The 20,020-nt window shown below is 37.9% G+C and overlaps 1 pseudogene; it reads right to left on the reverse strand.

Annotated features, from left to right (window-relative positions):
• Positions 1-11,015: 11,015 nt before the first annotated feature.
• On the reverse strand, positions 11,016-11,410 carry LOC116639551 (annotated as a pseudogene).
• Positions 11,411-20,020: the final 8,610 nt, after the last annotated feature.

Here is a 20,020-nt window from a genome sequence, read left to right on the forward strand (position 1 = left end):
GACATTATCTATTCACTGCCTGTAATAAAAACAAAGATTCAACTGTCCTTTCTTGAATTTTGATGGATATTATAGTTTTATTATCGGTTGCTTTTATATTTCTAAATAATATACTTAAACCTCTAGGTTTTGTCTCAACAGACTTATATAATATCTCTTGATGCTTAAACTATATTTATTCATTTAATGATTATTTACTGAGTATCTGCTATGATGGTAGGCACTATTCTAAATGCTCAATGATCAAAATAAAGATCCCAGCCTCATTGGCCTGTACATTCTGGTGGGGGAAGGGATGTTGAGACACATAAATTATATAGTAGACATTGACATGTTTAATGGGAAAAAAAAGTAGAATAAGGGTAGGAGGAATCAGGAATCAGGGGGGTGGGAGTAACAATTTTAAAGGGTGGTCAGATTTGGCCTCAATGAGAAGTAATGTTTGAGCAAAGACTTAAAGGCAGGGAGGGAGTTATCCTCGTGAATATCTTAGGGAAGAGAGTTCAGGCAGAGGAAAGAGCAAAGGCCTCAAAGCAGGAGTGTGCCTGGCACATTCAGGGATTGGCAAGGAGGCTAGTATGGCTGGAATGGAGTGAGCCAAGGGCCCTGTGGTGGATGACGAGGTCAGAGAGATAACAGAGGGTGAGTTGACGTAGGGCCATAGGGACCAATATAAGGATTTTTCACTTTTGCTCTGGGTGCAGTGGCAAGCCATTGAAAGGTTTTGAGCAGAGAATAACATGGTCTGACTTGTATTTAGAAGGTTTTATATAGCTTCCAGGGGGCGGCGCCTGGGTGGTTCAGTCGGTTAAGCATCTGACTCTTGATCAGGTCATGATCCCAGAGTCAGGAGACTGAATCCTGCTTCTGGCTACACACTCAGCTCAGAGTACTTATCCTTCTGCCTCTGCTCCTCCCCTTGCTCTCTCTCTCTCTCATAAATAAATAAGTAAAATCTTGAAAAAAAGGAAAGATTTCAAATAGCTGCCATGTTGAGAATAAGTATAGGAAGGCATTGGTGGAAGCAGGGGGATGGATTGGGAGGCTATTACAGTAACCCAGACAGAGATAAAGGTAGTTCTGAGCAGGGGGTACTTGTGGGGTTGGTGAGAAGTAGTCACATTCTAGATATACTTTGATGAAACTATCAGCTCTTCTCCCCTTTATCCTACCTTCTACCCTTCTCCCTACCATATTCTGTCATCCATACTTTTGTTTTTACATTTTCAAGGTCAATGCCAAGCTCATTCTTTATTGTAACCTAGCTTTCATGTGTTGTTTATAGGTCGATCCTGAAAGTCAACAATCAACACTTTCCTACTTAATTATTGTTCATTGCATAGCCAAATAATGTGCAAAAATTACATTTAAACAAAAATAGGTCCAAGGTCATGACCTCCGGGCTCCTTGAAGAAGAATGTTTTAGTGTCCACATTAAATGCATTTTCTTTTATAATTTCAGAAATTGCTTAAAATTATGCCACATTTTAGCCGTGTTCCTTTTTTTACCATGATTTTTTTTTTTTTAGGGAGAGGGAGAAAGGGAGAGAGAGAGCACGCACTTGCATGTGCCAGCAGAGGACAGGGCAAGGGGCAGCGGGAGAGGGAGAGAGAGTATCTTAAGCAGACTCCATGCCCAGCACAGAGCCCGATGTGGAGCTCAGACTCACAACTCTGAGATCATGACCTGGGCCAAAATCAAGAGTCAGATGATTAACTGCCTGAGCCACCCAGGTGCCCCATCAACAAATTTTTAAATGTGTAATTCTTATTGTTTCCAGGGTAGCCTGGAATTTCCAGTTGTCTTTTTTTGTATCTTGTTGAGAAAAAAAAATACATGTTTTCTTTACCATATTACTGATATGGTCAATATTTCTATAGTCATTGTATCTTTTGCACAGACTACATTTCATTTTTCTTCTTGAACACATTGCACTTGAGACCCACTGACTTCCTCTTCTGATTTAGATTGTAAACCCTATGCACAGCTTCACTGTAGAATTGTTTTGCATTAGACTCCTGGGTTAGTTCCACCTTTTTTATGTTCCATATCTCCCTCTTTGTTAGTTTCTACCTCATTTCTCTAGAATATATTAAACATATTTTTGGGGTGCCTGGGTGGCTCAGTCAGTTAAGCGTCTGCCTTTAGCTTAGGTCATGATCTCAGGGTCCTGGGATTGAGCCCCACGTCAGGCTCCTTGCTCAGTGGGGAGCCTGCTTCTCCCTCTCCTCCTCCCTCCTCCACTCATGCTCTCTCGTTTGCTCACTCTTGGTCTCTCTTGTTCACTCACTCTCGGTATCTCTATCTCAAATAAATAAATAAATAAAATATTTTAAAAAAACAACAAATTTTCATCAGAAAACACAGATGGGAGATGAAATTTCTGAGTACCTGTAAATCTGAACATGTCTTAATATGCCTTCACGTTGATTTATAATTTGGCAGAGCACAGAATTCTGTATTCAAACATTGTATTGTCCTCAGAACTGTGAAGGTTTGGTTCCACTATCTTCTAAGCATGATAATTACTGACAAGCAGTTTGATGTTAGTTCACTGTTCCTCGGTAAGTGACCTTTTTTGCTCTTCTTCTCTAAAGGCTTTAAAAGATTTTCTCTTCTCATTTTCATTGCGGCATTTTTCACAATAGCCAAGATGTGGAAACAACCTAAATGTCCACTGATGGATGAATGGATTAAAAAAAAACTAAAAAAACCCCAAAAAACATACAATGGAACATTATTCAGCCATAAGAAAGAAGGAAATCCAGACACATGTGACAATATGGGTGAATGCTGAGGACATGATGCTAAGGGAAGTAAGCCAGTCACAGAAGGACAGACGCTGCATGGTATCTAAAGTAGTCAAATTCATAGAAGTGGGGAGAATGGTGGTTACCAGAGGCCGGAAGGAGGGCAAAATTGGGAGTTGATGTCCAACAGGTGTAAAGTTCCAATTATGCAAGATGAATACATTCTAGAGAATAAATTCTAGAGATCTGCTGAACAACATTGTGCTTATAGTTAACAAGCCTATAGTCTATTGCTCATTTAAAAATTTGCTAAGAAAGTAGATCTCATGTTATGTGTTCTTACCACAATAAAAAATTTAATTAAAAAAGTCTCTTAATATTTAGCATTTTAAAATTTTGTGATGTTATATCTAGATGATCTTTTTTCATTCATTTTGCTTGGCCCTCATTTATCTCCTTTACTAGGAATACTTATGTCATTCCTTAACTCTGGAGGGTATATATATATCCTCCTGTATATGTATGTATCTTCCTGTGTATGTGTGTGTGTATTTATATATATACCTCCTCCAGAGTTAAGGAATGACATATATATGTCAAACTTTATGCAAGTTTCCATTTATATGGAAAACTTTAATTTTAGATGACATATGTTATGGAGAGCTAAGAAAATTTAAGGACTACTTGTTTTCCTTTTTTTTTTCCTTAACAAAATGGAATTGACTGTGTGGAAGACTCTTGATATGTGATTGTTTAACCGTTTTTGATAAATTAGAATGAAATCTAGTGTGATCATGATTATTGAATGAATTTGTTTGGAAAGTTTTATTTTATTTGTGAATTAAAAAATTCAGGGTAACTATAAACTTGACTGGTTTATTCTACTTTTCATTATGTTGTTTTGTTCTTAGCTATAACATTTGTGACTCAGGGAGAATGACATTGATTAACATGATAAATTCCACATGCATTTTGTTTCCCAGTGAGTTGTGTAAATTTTATTTTTGTTGAAGATTGCATGTTGAATAAATGTTATGTCCTCATACCACTTCTTGAGAAGGAAGTTCTGATTTGAAATTGTATCATTTCCTTCAAAATGAAGGGCAGTGCTTAGTTAAATAAGAGGTTGATGACATCTTTTAAACCATTTCCTCTCTACTATGTCTTACTAAAATAAAATCTGTAAGTCATTTTGAAAAATGCTACGAGGGTTTCCAATAAGCCATATATTAGAATTAACTGAATTTATATCATTTTTCCACTTGTATATCTTTTTCTGCCATTTTGGGTCCAAATCAAGCTACTCAGTTTAACTGCGATTTTTCTGAGAATATTGGTGTACCATCTTGGGGCGCCTGGGTGGCTCAGTCGGTTAAGCGTCTGCCTTCGGCTCAGGTCATGATCTCAGGGTCCGTCGGGCTCCCTGCTCAGCAGGGGGTCTGCTTCTCCTTCTCCCTCTGCCCCTGCCTCTGCTCTCTTTGTCTCTCTCTCTCAAATAAATAAAATCTTTAAAAAAAAAAAAAATTGGTGTACCATCTTAACATTACTCCGTAAACATTTTGATGAATTCATTTAGTGACTTAAAACCTCCTTTAATTTACTGTATGAGAATTAATCACCCATTGCTTCTAGGAAAAAATAAAATAATAACAATATAATATATAAATATACATAAACATAAATATGTATGTATGTTACATATTTATGTAAACATACATGTTTACAAGAATGGTATTTCTTTCTTCCATGTTTTTATTTTTTGGAATTTATATTTGCTGGATATTGAAACTTTGGAATTTGTTTTATCTTTTCTCTAAAGTTTTCTCTCATGTTATCTTTTGCTTTATGTCTTAGGAGTGGTTCTAGATTTTGTTTTTGTAACTCTTCCACTGATTTTTAAAATTTTCAGCAATTACACGTTTTAATTTCTAAGAAGTCTTCTTTTGGATTTTTATTTTGGTATGTGTTGGGGAGGTCAAGATGAGAGGTAGGAGCATCCAGTTTGAACTTTGTAGAAGCAATATCTTTTCAAATTTATCTGATAATGCTAATTAAAAATTTTTAAAGCTAATTTTTCTCTTCCAATAATCTCTACTTTTTCCTAAGATCAGTGCATGTACTATGTATCTGTCTTCCTCTTTTATGTTGCTTGTTTTCTCACTTGAGATCTTGAGTTGCCCATCATGTTTAAGAATGGGACTGTTCTAGACAGCTTTTAGGAGTTTCTGACTGTTGATGCATAGGTCTGTCTTCCTGTGGGATGGCTCTGTGTACGTGGTGGGGGTGGGGGTGGGGAATCACTGATTATGGGAATGCCAGTTATTCAGATAAACCTCCAAATTGCAATGGCTTTACACAATAGATTTATTTCTCATCTGGGTCATAGTACAGTGCAAATGCCCCTGATTGGCAGGTGGCTTTTCTGCATGTGATAATTCAGAGGCCCAGAATTATTTCCCCTAACATCTCCTTGAACATTGGTGCCTTCTGCTTCCAGCTGCCAGAAGGGTAAACAAGAAAAGGCACACCTACTTTCTCAAAATCCCTGGCTGGAAGTGACATGCTTCCCTTCTACTCACATTCTACTAGTTAGATGACTACACCTGGGTGCAAGAGAGACTGGAAAATCAAGTCCCTGGCTGTGCACCCATTCCCCAGAAGTATATCACACTGAAGAATGAGGAGCACAAGTTCTTGGTGTTTCTATAAATAGACTTAACCACTGGTTGTCTTCATTTTAGGGTAGAATTCTGGAGCCTTTCAGTTTTTTAGGGGGCAGATTTGGCACTCCAAAATGCAAGACTAGAGAGAGCTTTACTTGGGGCACTGGCATCCCGCTTGAGCATTCCTGATTCTCCTCAGTTTATTCAGTTTTTTAATGACAAAAACCCTTTTTTGGGGGGAGGCCGGGGGGAGTAGGAGTCAAATGCTAGTTGGTATTCCATGTATTAGAAATGGGAGAGGAGGGTGGGGAGTGTTGGTTGGTGTGTGGTGCAGTCATGTATTAGACACAATTTCAACCAGTCCCTCTGTTTTAGCCTCCCCTCTGACTCCTGCCCTCTGATGCACCTGCCGACTCTGTCTGGAGCTTCTGTGGGTTTCTGCCAGGAGATTGACCCTCTCCTACACTGAATGTGCTTCCTGTATATTCTGGACTGCCTGTTCTCTATTATCTAACCACAGGTTTTTAGCCTCTTTCCATTTTCCACATATTGGCTTTAATCTCTCATACACTTCTGTTCTCTCTATTGCTCTGGGTTTGTTCCTGTGTTATCTTTAGGTCTCAGAAGATAGGAAGCTAGGGAAGACAAAGCTTTTTTCCCTTGGATTTATTGTTTTGAACTTGAGGCCCCAGAACTATTTCTTGAGGAAAATCCTGAGTTTTCTTACAGGAACCATTTGAGTATTTGTCCAGAGTTCTATTTACATTCTTTTTTTGTGTGTGTGTGTGTGTGAGAGAGAGAGAGAGGAGAGAGGGAGGTGGGGAGGAACAGAGGGAGGGAGAGAGAGAATCTTAAGCAGGTTCCATGCCCAGCATGGAGCCCAACTCAGGGCTCGACCTCACAACCCTGATATCATGACCTGAGCTGAAATCAAGTCATGCTTAACTGACTGAGCCACCCAGGCATCCCTACATTCTTTAATTTTCTTAAAAATATAGCTTTAGGGGCGCCTGGGTGGCTCAGTTGGTTGGGCAACTGCCTTCGGCTCGGGTCATGATCCTGGAGTCCCAGGATCGAGTCCAGCACCGGGCTCGCTGCTCAGCAGGGAGTCTGCTTCTCCCTCTGACCCTCCCCCCTTCATGTGCTCTCTCTCTCTCTCTCTCATTCTCTCTTTCAAATAAATAAATAAAATCTTTAAAAATATATATATATAACTTTACTCTCTGCTTAGTTGTTTTTATTTTAATTTCAGCATAGTTAACATACAGTGTTATATTAATTTCAGGTGTACAATATAGTGATTCAATAATTCTATACATTACTCAGGACTCATCATGATAAGTTCACTTTTAATCCCATCACCTATTTCACCCATTCCCCCTACCCACCTCCCCTCTGGTAACCGCCAGTTTGTTCTCTGTAGTTAAGAGTCTGTTTCTTGGTTTGTCTCTTTTTTTCCCTTTGTTCATTTGTTTTATTTCCTAAATTCCACATACGGGTGAAATCATATGGTATGCAAATGGCAAGATTTCATTCTTTTATATGGCTGAGTAATATTATTGTGTGTGTGTGTGTGTATATATATATTTCTTTATCCATTCATTTATCTATGAACACTTGGACTGCTTCCATAATTTGGCTATTGTAAATAATGCTGCAATAAATATAGGAATGCATATATCTTTTTGAATTAGTGTTTTTGTATTCTTTGGGTAAATACCCAGGAGTGGAATTACTGGATCATATGGTAGTTCTATTTTTAATTGTTTGAGGAACCTCTCTACTGTTTTGCACAGTGACTACCAATTTGCATTCCCACCAATAGTGCATGAGGGTTCCTTTTTCTCCACATCCTTGCCAACACTTGTTTCTTGTGTTTTTGATCTTAGCCATTCTGACAGGTGTGAGATGATATCTCATTGTAGATTTTTAAAGATATTTACTTATTTAAGTAATCTCTACCCCCAATGTGGGGCTCAAACTCACAACCCCAAGATCAAGAGTCACATGCTCTTCTGACTGAGCCAACCAGGCACCCCTCTCATTGTAGTTTTGATTTGCATTTCCCTGATGATGATGATGTTGAGCATTTTTCATGTGTCTTTTGGCCATCTGTATGTCTTCTTCGAGGGGATGTATGTTCATGTCTTCTGCCCAGTTTTTAATTGGATAATTTGTATGTGTGTGTGTGTGGATTTGTATATGTTCTTTATATACAAGAACTAACCCTTTTGGTACTAACCCTTTATTGTATATGTCATGTGCAAATATCTTCTCCCATTTAGTAGGCTGTCTTTTAGCTTTGTTGATTGTTTCCTTTGCTGGGCAGAACCTTTTTATTTTGATGTAATCCCAATAGTTTAGTTTTGCTTTGGTTTCCTTTGCCTCAGGAGACATACCTAGAAAAATGTTGCTACGATTGATGTCAGAGAAATTACTCACTGCCTATGCTTTCTTCTAGGATTTTTATGGTTTCAGGTCTCACATTTAGGTCTTTAATCCATTTTTGAGTTTATTTTTTGTATGGTGTGAGAAAGTGGTCCAGTTTCATTCTTTTACATGTAGCTGTCCAATTTTCCCAACACCATCAGTTGAAGAGACTGTCTTTTTCCCATTGCATATTCTTGCCTCTTTTGTTGAAGATTAATTGACCATATAATCATGGATTTATTTCTGGGCTCTCTATTCTGTTCCATTGATTTGTCTATTTTTGTGCCAGTACCATACTATTTTGATTACTACAGCTTTATGCTATATCTTGATATCTGGGATTGTGATATCTCTAGTTTTGTTCTTTTCAAGATTACTTTGGCTATTCAGAGTCTTTTGTGGTTCCATACAAATTTTAGGATTATTCATTCTAGTTCTGTGAAAAGTGCTGTTGCTATTTTGATAGGGATTGCATTAAATCTGATGATTGCTTTATGTAGTATGGACATCTTAACAATATTTTTTTCTCTCAATCTATGAGCATGGAATATCTTTCCATTTGTTTGTATCATCTTCAATTTCTTTCAACAATGTTTTATAGTTTTCAGAGTACAGGTCTTTCACCTCCTTGGTTAAGTTTATTCCTAAGTATTTTATTATTTTGGGTGCAATTTTAAATGGGATTATTTTCTTAATTTCTCTTTCTGCTGCTTCATTGTTAGTGTATAGAAATGCAACAGATTTCTGTATATTGATTTCTGTATCTAGTAGTTTTTTGGTGGCATCTTTAGGGTTTTTTATACATAGTATTATGCCATCTGCAAACAGTGACAATTTTACTTCTTCCTTACCGATTTTGATACCTTTTCTTTCCTTCTTTCTTCCTTCCTTCCTTTCTTTCTTTCTTTCTTTCTTTCTTTTTCTTTCTTTCTTTCTTTCTTTCTTTCTTTCTTTCTTTCTTTCTTTCTTTCTTTTTCTTTCTTTCTCTTTCTTTCTTTCTTTCTTTCTTTCTTTCTTTCTTTCTTTCTTTCTTTCTTTCTTCCTTCCTTCCTTCCTTCCTTCCTTCCTTCCTTCCTTCCTTTCTTTCTTTCCATCCTTCCTCTTTCTTTCTTTCTTTTTCTTTCTTTCTTTCCTTTCCTTCCTTTCTTCCTTTCCTCCCTCCCTCCCTCCCTCCCTCCCTCCCTCCCTCCCTTCCTTCCTTCCTTCCTTCCTTCCTTCCTTCCTTCCTTCCTTCCTTCCTAAAGATTTGTTTAATTTAGAGACAGCATGAGTGAGTGAGAGTGGTGGGGGAAGGGCAGAGGGAGAGGGAGAGAGAAACCCAAGCAGACTCCTGCTGAGTGCTGAGCAATGTGAGACTTGATCTCAGGACCCTGAGATCACAATCTGAGCTGAAACCAAGAGTTGGACCCTTAACTGACTGGGTCACCCAGGCACCCCTTTTATTTCTTTTTCTTATCTGATTGCTGTGGCTAGGGCTTCCAATACAATGTTGAATAAAAATGGTGAGAGTGGCATCCTTGTGTTGTTCTTGATCTTAGGGGAAAAGCCCTCAGTTTTTCACCATTGAGTATAATTTTAGTATAATTTTTCATATATGGCCTTTGTTGAGATATGTTCCCTCTAAACTTATGAGGGTTTTTTATCATGAATGGATGTTGTATTTTGTCAAATGCTTTTTCTGCATCTATTGAAATGATAATATGGTTTTTTAATCTTTCTCTTGATGCAATGTATCATATTGATTGATTTATGAATATTGAACCATGTTTGCTTCCCTGGAATAAATTCCGCTTGATCATGGTGAATTTTTTTTTTTAATGTATTGTTGGATTCAGTTTGCTAATACTTGGTTGATGATTTTGCATTTATGTTCATCAGAGTATTGGCCTGTAGTTCTCCTTTTTGTAGTGTCTTTGTCTGGTTTTCATAGCAGTAATGTAAGCCTCAGAATTAATTTGGAAGTTTTCCTTCCTCTTCTATTGTTTGGAATAGTTTGAGAAGAATAGATATTAATTCTTCTTTAAATGTTTGGTAGAATTCACTTGTGAAGCTATCTGGTCCTGGACTTTTACTTGTGGGGAATTTTTTGATTACTGACTCAATTTCATTGCTGGTAATTGGTCTGTTCAAATTTCTATTTCTTCTTGACTCAGTTTTGGGAGGATATATGTATCTAGGAATTTATCCATTTCTTCTAGGTTGTCTAATTTTTTGGCATATAATTGCTCAGAGTATTCTTTTATAATTGTTTGTGTTTCTGTGGTGTTGGTTCTTATTTCTCCTCTTTCATTTCTGATATTTTATTTGAGTTCTCTCTCTATTATTATTATTATTATTATTTTTTGATGAGTCTGGCTAAAGGTTTATCAATTCTGTTGATCTTTTCAAGGAACCAGCTCCTGGTTTCATTGACCTGTTCCATTATTTCTTTAGTTTTTATTTTGTTTATTTCTGCTTTAATCTTTATTATTTCCTTCCTACTACTGGTTTTGGGTTTTGTTTGTTATTCTTTTTCTAGCTCTTGTGGATGTAGAGTTAGGTTGTTTATTTGAGATTTTTCTTGCTTGTTGAGGTAGGCCTGTAAACTTATAAAAATTCCCTCTTAGAACAGCTTTTGCTCCATCCCAAAGATTTTGGACCATTGTGTTTTCATTTTCTTTTTTTAAAAGATTTTATTTATTTGACAGAGAGACACACAGCGAGAGAGGGAACACAAGCAGGGGGAGTGGGAGAGGGAGAAGCAGGCTTGCCGCCGAGCAGAGAGCCCAACATGGGGCTTGATCCCAGGACCCTGGGACCATGACCTGAGCCGAAGGCAGACACTTAACCACTGAACCACCCAGGCGCACCTGTGTTTTCATTTGCCTCCATGTATTTTTTTTTAATTTTAAAAGCCAGATATATTTTTAAAGATCATGCCTACAATGAGTAAATTATGTAGTGATGGAACATCAAAAAAAGCTGATGAACAAAAGACACATTTTAAGAGTTCAGGAGTAGAAAGAACAGAAGAGTTCTTTCTGGTTTGGTTCAAAGTAGGAGAAAAGGGAAACAGGTGTATTAAAATTATTTTTCAGGTGAAGGTTTCTGTCAGTTGAAACAGTTAACATTCTTTCTTCTTTCTCCCTGATCCAAAGCAGTCTTTTCTTTCATTGGCTTCTGAGAATGTGTTTAATCTTCCACTGTGTAGAGGTGATACATCAGGGCTACCACCAGTGCTGAGATGGCTGGGATCACCCAGTTGGTCCACCAGCTAGAATTAGAGTCAACAGTAGTAATGAGAGTTTCCGAAGGCTTGCTCTGTCATCTGGATGAAGTTCCTCAATGATGTACATTTTGGACAACTCTCTAGCATCTGTAAAGTGTCCCACATTCTCAAAACTTTCAGTAGCATCCCCTCCAGCTTGTTCCCTTAACACTTCTTCCCCACCAGGATGCTCCTCCAAAAACTTGGTCAAATTTTACACCTTGTAGTGCAGAATCAACCAGGTGCTCTTGCTGTGGTTGTGCTTCTGGATCTCTTGTAGGGTGTAGTACTTGACAGTATGGTCTGACTGCTTGGCCATTTCAGAACCCGGTGAGCCTCAGGCTGTGCAGATACTAGCCGAGCCGGGAGGAGAGGAGCACGTGTTTCAGCTAGCTGGCCCGGGACATTTCTGGGGCCCTGACCCCGCACCCCACCTCCATGTATTTTTTTATTTCTTCCTTGATTTATTGGTTGACCCATTCATTGTTTAGTAGCATGTTGTTTAAACTCCATGTATTTGTGTTCTTTCCAGATTTTTTCTTGTGGTTGATTTTTAGTTTCATATTGCTGTGGTTGGAAAAGATGTAGGGTATGCCTTTGATCTTTTTGAATTTGTTGAGCCATGTTTTGGGCCTAATCTATTTTGGAGAACATTTCATGTGCACTTGAAAAGGTGTGTATTCTGCTGTTTTAGGATGGAATGTTCTGAATATATCTGTTAAATCCATCTGGTTTAATGTGTCATTCAAAGCCACTATTTCCTTGTTGATTTTCTGTTTGGATGATATATCCATTGATGTAAGTGGGGTACTAAAGTCCCCTACTATTATTGTATTACTATCAATTACTTCCTTTATGTTTGTTATTAGCTGCTTTACGTATTTGGGTGCTCCCATGTTGGGTGCATAAATATGTACAACTGTGATATCTTCTTGTAAGATTGTCCCCCTTATTATTATATAATGTCCATCTTTGTCCCTTGCTACAGTCCTTGTTTTAACGTCTATTTGCCCAATATAAGTATTGCTATTGGCTTTCTTTTCACTTCCATTTGCATGATAAATGTTTTTCCATCCCTTCAATCTGCATGTGTCTTTAGGTCTAAAAAGTGTCTCTTGTAGGCAGCATATAGATGAGTCTTGCTTTTTTAATCTATTCCATTATCTTATGTCTTTTGATTGGAGCATTTAGTCTACTATTTTTCTATTTAGTGTAGTTTTAATTGAGTTCTTCATCTCTGATTGGTTCTTTTTTTATGTTTTCTACCTCTTTTTAATGTTCTCACTGATGTCCCTTTATGTTCAAAGTTATTACTGATAGGTGAGAACTTATTGTCATTTTGTTCTTTGTTTTATGATTGTTTTTGTAGTTCTTCTCTGTTCTTTTCTTCTCATGCTCTCTTCCCTCATGATTTGCTGGTTTTCTTTAGTGATATACTTGGATTCCTTTCTCTTTATTTTTTGCATATCTATTACTGGTTTTTGATTTGTGGTTATCATTAGGTTTTTATATAACATCTGCATATAGCAGTCTATATCCAGCTGATGGTTGCTTAAATTTGAATCCATTGTTTATTCCTCTCCGCCCCCCCCCAATATTTTAGGTATATGGTGTCATACTTTACATCCTTTGATTTTGTGAATCTCTTGACTGATTTTTATAGCTATACTTAATTTTACTGCTTTTGTGCTTCCTATCTTTCCTACTCCTACTTATGTCCTTTCCGTTCCACTCAGAGTCCCTTTTAACATTTCTTGTAGGGCTGGTTCATTGGTGATAAATTCCTTAACTTTTGTTTGTCTGGGAAACTCTTTATCTCTCCTTCTATTCTGAATGTTAGCTTTGCTGGAGAGAGTATTCTTGGCTGCAGGTTTTCCTCTTTTTCTTTTTCTTTTAAGGATTTTATTTATTTATTTATTTGAGAGAGAGAGAGGGAGAGAGCATGAGTGGGGCGAGGAGGAGTGAGAGGGACAGCAGACTCTGCACTGAGCATGGAGACCAACACGGGCTTCAGCCCACGGCTTCAAGATCACAACCGGAGCCGAAATCAAGGGTCAGATACTCAACCCTGAGCCACCCAGGTGCCCCTGCAGATTTTTTTTGTTTCAGTACTTTGAGTATATCATGCCACTTTCTTTTGGCCTGCAAAATTTCTGCTGAAAAATCAGCTGATAACCTTATGGGGTTTCCCTTGTATTTAACTGTTTTCTGATCTCTTGCTCCTTTTAAAATTCTCTCTTTATCACTTTTTGCTGTTTTAATTACTGTGTGTCTTGGTGTGGCCTCCTTGGATGATTTTATTCAGGGGTCCTGCCTACTGGACCTGGATTTCTGTTTCCTTCCCCAGATTCAGGATGTTTTCAGCTATTATTTCTTCAAGAAATTTTTCTACCCCTTTTCTCTCTCTTTACCTTCTGGGATCCCTATAATGTGAATGTTATTATGCTTTATGGTGTTACTGAATTTTCTTAGTCTATTTTCATTTATTATTATTATTATTTTTCTTTCTCCTGTTTAGCTTGATTGCTTTCTATTACTCTGTCCCTTCAGGTTGCTGATCTGTTCTTCTGCTTCTTCTAGTCTACTATTTTTCCATATAGTGTAGTTTTAATTGAGTTCTTCATCTCTGATTGGTTCTTTTTTTATGTTTTCTACCTCTTTTTAATGGTCTCACTGATGTCCTACACTCTTTTCTCAAGTCCAGTGAGTACCTTTGTGGACATTACTTTGTATTCTCTATCAGGCATATTACTTATATCCATTTCATTTAGGCCTCTTGGTGTGATTTTGTCTTGTTAATTCATTTGGGACACAGTCCTCTGTCCCCTCATTTTGTCTATGTCTGTATGTATTAGGAACATCAGCTACTTCTCCTGCTCTTGAAAGTAGTGGCCTTATGAAGAAGAGGACCTATAGTGCCCTGCAATGCAATGTCCCCTGTTCACCAGAACCTGGTGCATCAGGGGTATCTCCCATGTGTATTGTGTATGACTTGCTGTTACGGCTGAGCCACTTTTTCCTTCTGTCCAGTCATTTGCAATAGCTCACTTTCCTCACTTCTGTCCTTGAATAAGCTGACACAATTATTGGGGTTGTGTTATCTTGGCCATTCCCAAAACTGCCTTGGCTGAGTTGTGTTTTAGCATTATGGTCTCCACTTTAACAAAACTGTTGACAAGAAGCAGCCTTTCCTGTAATTGCAATTTCTTTGGGAATTTTTGAAGGACATTATCTTCTTTCATCACTCAATGAGACATTTTTTAAACAACTCATTGCTACATAAAATTTTGGTTCTCCCAAGGAGCTGATGATATGTTCTCTCCTGTCTGATAATAAGAATTGTGCTACTGACCATGTTTCCCCATATCATCTATAGTTTAGCATTCCCTGGTCTTGACCTTCTACTCTAAAAATTGTGATAATGTCTTTGACATAATATGAATTCAGATAGAACTCAGTTGGCAATTGGCTCCCATCCTCTACCTGGCTGCAATTCTCAACTAAGGACCAGTTAAAGGTATTATCCTCTGCAGGGTAAAGTGTCAGAAAATGACTTTATGATTATTTGGGGCTTTCTCAATAATAATTGGTCTATTTCTTACACATTTCATAAGTGAAAGCAAATACATTAAAATACATAGTAACTGGAAGATTAATTGAAAAGGGTTGCTTTCTTTAACATTGCAATATTGCAACTATGAATTTTATGTGATGGAATTTTGGGGATTGAATTTATAGAGAGGGTTTTATTTTCATTTATTACAAAGTCTCTAATTCTACTGGGTCTCAACAGAAAGTATATACTATTTATTGACAGTGAGCCACATACATTTTATATTGTGCATATTACTAAGTGTTTTTATTGTAAGATACCACAAAACCATTATAGAACAAGGTAAGGTATATACACATGGATGTGAAAATAAAGTAGAATAAAAAGACTCCGTTGAATTTACTTTGGTATTTGTCTATTCTGAATATAATATAATCGGTTTCCATATTTTTTCCATAAAGGAGAACCATCTTATTTTTTCTCTTTTAAGATTTCTTTCAAGATATACAAAATACCATTACTACTTGTACTGGGTAGTGTTCCTTTCAAAATTCATGGCCACCCAGACCCTCAGAATGTGATCTTATTTGGAAGTAGGGTCTTTACAGATGTAATTGGTTAAGATGAGGTCATACTAGGGCCCGTACTAGTTGGCCCTAAATCCAATGACTGGTGTCCTTTTAAGAAGACCATGTAAAGACAGAGAGAGACACATAAAGGCCATGTAATGATGGAAGCAGAGATTGAAATGATGCAGCTAGAAGTCAAGGGTTGCTGGCAACCACTAGATACTGGGAAAGAGACAAGGAAAAGATTCCCCCTTAGAGCCTCCAGAAGAAGGTGACCTTGTTTACATCTTGATTTCAGACTTTTGACCTGAATTGTGAGAGAATAAATTTCTGTTGTGTTAAGCAACCCGCTTTTTGGTGATTTGTTAATTATTTAAAATATAAATTGAGCATCTAGTAGGTGCTCCATAAATAACTGCCAATTGATATCCTTCATAAGGGAGAATTAATTAAGCCTATAATAATCTGAATAAGGTGGCACTTCTACAATAATTTTAGACAAAACACATTCTGCTGAAGAAAAGCCTTTTTCTTTCTTTCTTTCTTTCTTTCTTTCTTTCTTTCTTTCTTTCTTTCTTTCTTTCTTTCTTTCTTTCAAAAACACACTATGGTGGGGCACCTGGGTGGCTCAGTTGGTGAAGTGACTGCCTTCAGCTCAGGTCATGATCTCAGGGTCCTGGGATCGAGCCCCACATCCGGCTCCCTGCTCAGCGGGAAACCTGCTTCTTCCTCTGACCCTCCCCCTGCTTGTGTTCTCTCTCTCTGTCAATTGAATAAATAAATAAAATCTTAAAACAACAACAACAACAAAAAACACACTATGGTATCATATAAAATGCTTTACTATAATTGCATTTTGAAAAGTTTTATTTCATTAATATTACATAATATGAACCATAGCCAAAGAAACTGACATAAACGAAGGGGATCAAATTTCATGTTTCAGAATGCTACCCACAAATAACATAAAGATTTTGTGCTTTACCTTTTGTTAACAGCCACAGGTGGTTTGGTGCACCCATTACATTGGGTTTCATTAACTTGACCACTCTTGGAAAGATATTGATAAAACAAATAGACTATATTTGCAACACTTATAGGAAAAAAATGATGTGACATATTTCTTTAATCGATGAACTTTCATGATATTGTAGGGCATAGAGAAAAAAAGTAATAAATAAAAGAGGAATAATGAAAATTGTTATTTTTCTCACCAAATGTTTCCAGGTGATGAACCATGCATTTTATTCAGAATGGATTTATATACTCTATATATTCATAGTTAAATATGTTAATGAGTTGGGGAAAAATATTAATTGAATGAATTATAGAAAAATGCTTACATGTGGTTCATAAAAGCATTCTTAAGCTGTCATTCTGATGTTCTATCACCCTCTACTGATCAGTGGGCCAAATTACATTTAGCTTTTTCCTCCAGCCAAAGTGGATTTCTTTTTTGAAGACCAAAAACATTTTGGCAGGAGACCAGAAATAATGGTGGCTTATGGTCTGTGTTTATTTCTGTTTCATATAGATGTAGTCCAGAGGCTGAAATGATGGCTCTGTAGTCATCAGGATGCTGGTTCTTTCTGTCTTAGGGCTCCATTATGCGTAAGCTGTATATGCTGAGTGGAATAAATGGGTGCAGCGCCTTTCAGAAAGTAGACTAGAATAAAGTCCATGTCATAGCACAGTGAAAGTTGGTGTATTGGTAGTTCTGACCAAGGGTGCTCATGTGATGGGCTTGGCCCATTGCAACTAGATGAGATTGGTGTGCTCAATTCTGGGCTACATGATACACAGTAAGTTTCACAAATTGATATTCTATAAATTCATGACCACAAATGGGTACTCATGGTGCCCCAAAATCTTACCCAGTTTCTCTTACAGCATAGCTTTTCCATTCTCCACAATAACTATGCTATACTTTCTCCCATTTCTTCAAATTTCTGGCCCTCACATCCTCTTTTTCTGATTTTCCCTCCCTCACATTTAACATCCTCATTTTCACCAGTTCTTCATTTTTCACTGAAGGAATGGAAGCCATTGCATGGGTCCCCTTCATCTTTCCACTATTGTACCTACAAACTCTCAACAGACTTTGCATCCATTTTTCATTGCATTGGAGGAAGGGCATCTACAGCTGTAGTCAGCCTGCGCAGTAAGATCAATTAGGAAATTCTTGGAGTGGTCAGCTTGAGCTAGAGTGGTGACAATGGAGGGGAAGTGAAGCAGACAGATCATGATATATTTTAGACACAAAACTGAAAGAACTTTATGAAGTATTGGATGAAGGATTTGAGGGAGAGGGAGAGGTGAAGTTGCAGAGAATATGGAGAGTTGGATTGCCTCAAGGTTATGGTTTTGCAAAATGAATAAGGCAAAGAAAGAGGGAGCAAATATGTAAAGGGATATGGAAGGTAATGATTAAGATGATGGATTATGGAATGTAAGTGGAAGGAAAGAGACAAGTGAGGGCACAATGAAATGGGGACAGTGACAATACAGAAACATTAATAGATTGTAGGTCCTGGTGACATCCCTGTTCATATTACTTGCCTGTTTCTTAGGTCAATTGTCTTTTTCTTACTGATTTAGGATTCCTTATATATTCTGAATACTATTCTATGGAAGCTGTAAGGTTGGATTTTCTATCTGTGACTCTTTTTCACCTCTTAAATGATGTATCTTGATGCACAGATATTTTCAATTTTATCAAATTTGTATTCTATGGTTTATGCTTTTTTAATGTCTTATTTTAGAACTCCTTCTCTACAATGAGATCACAAACATATTCTTCTACATTTTCTTCATAACATTTTAAGACTTCACATTTTACTTTTAGGTCTCTATTACACCTGGAGTTTATTTTTATGCATAGTATGAAGTAGGGATCAGTCTTTTACTCTCCCCAGTCTGATTTCTGCTCCACCAATTCACCGAAAATGCTGATGCATTTCTTGCCAAATCCAAAAGACACTTTACAGTCCTAGCTTTTAATTTTACTCAGCGTAAAACACTTTTAGCAGCATTTGACTCTTTTTTTTTCCCCTAAAAACAGCCTCTTCTCATGCTTTCTTTAATAGTTCACTCTCCTGTTTTCTCCTACTTCTCTGAAGGCTCTTTCTCAGTCATCCTTTAATAAAAATAACATTAACAATAACTACCACTTACGAAGTGCTTCCTATGTGCCAGGCCTCATAATGAGTATTTTTTTTACTTAACCCTCACAAGACAATGTTGAGACAAAACTGGTACTGATGAAGAAACTGAGGTTCAGAGAAATTATGTCATGTGCCCAAGATTATTCAATTGCAGGCAGTTTGAATTTGAGCCCGAGCTCTTTACCACTACGCCATGCTGGCTCTGCTGCCTGCATTTGAAATGTACATTTTAGAGTTTTCCAGAGCTTGGTCTAGGGCCCTCTTCCTACTCTATCCTTTCTTTTTTTTTTTTTTTTTTTAAATATTTTATTTATTTATTTGAGAGAGAGAATGAGATAGAGAGAGAGAGCATGAGAGGGGGGAGGGTCAGAGGGAGGAGCAGACTCCCTGCTGAGCAGGGAGCCCGATGCGGGACTCGATCCCGGGACTCCAGGATCATGACCTGAGCCGAAGGCAGTCGCTTAACCAACTGAGCCACCCAGGCGCCCCCTACTCTATCCTTTCTAAGTGATATTCTTCTCTCCTGTAGGGTTAAAAGCTATCTGTATGCCAATGACTTACAAATTTATATTTCTAGCTTGGACCTCTTTCCTGAGCTGTGCATGCAATTTTGCCACCTGCATGACTCATTGGCATCTTAACAAGTCTAAATTTGAACTCTTTATCTTAATCCCAATCTCCTGCACCTCGGGGATTGACAACTCCATCTACATGGTGCCTCATGCCCGGAAACCTAAAAGTTATTTCTGATACTGTCTCAGTCCCTTCATGCTGCTGTAACAGAATACCATAGACAGGGTGGCTTATAAACCACAGAAATTTATTTCTCTCAGTTCTGAAGGCTGGAAGTCTGAGATCAAGGCACCAGTAGACTCGGTGTCCAGTAAAGGGCCTGCTTCCCGGTTCTTAGATGCCTTCTTGCTGTGTCCTCACATGGCGGAAGGGGAAAGAGAGCTCTTGAGTGTCTTTTATCAGGGCACTTAATTTCATTGGGAGGTGTTTCCTTCATGAGCTAAATACCTCCCCGAAGTCCCACCTCCTAATACCATCACATTGGGGGTTAGGATTACAATATTAATTTTGGAGGGACATAAAAATTCAGTATATAGCAGGTATCATTTTCTCCCTCATATCCTGCAATCCTTCATAAAGTTCTTTCAATTCTACCTCTAAAATGATCATGATCTGTCTGCTTCTCTTCCCCTCCACTGCCACCACTCTAGTTCAAGCTGACCACTCCTTTTTTTTTTTTAAGATTTTATTTATTTATTTGAGAAAGAGAGTGAGAGAGCGCACGCAGCAGAGGGAGAGAGAGAGAGAGAAGCCGGCTCCCTGCTGAAAAAGGAGCCCAAAGTGGGACTGGATCCCAGGATGCAGGGATCAATCATGACCTGTGCCGAAGGCAGACGCTTAACCAGCTGAGCCACCCAGGTGTCCCTCAAGCTGACCACTGCTAATTGACCTCGCTGCACTGGTTCCTGACTTTTCTTCCTCATTCTCCTCACAGTAGCTAGCAGGATCTTTACACACTGTTAAAATAAACCATGTTATTCTGCTGCCAAAAATGCATAAATGGTTCCTGGTGTAGGCTGTAATATTTCTCACCAATATTCAGCATTCTTCCCTGCGGGAGGACCTGAAGT

Source organism: Phoca vitulina, unplaced genomic scaffold, assembly GCF_004348235.1.
Source record: "Phoca vitulina isolate PV1807 unplaced genomic scaffold, GSC_HSeal_1.0 scaffold2, whole genome shotgun sequence".
NCBI lineage: Eukaryota > Metazoa > Chordata > Mammalia > Carnivora > Phocidae > Phoca > Phoca vitulina.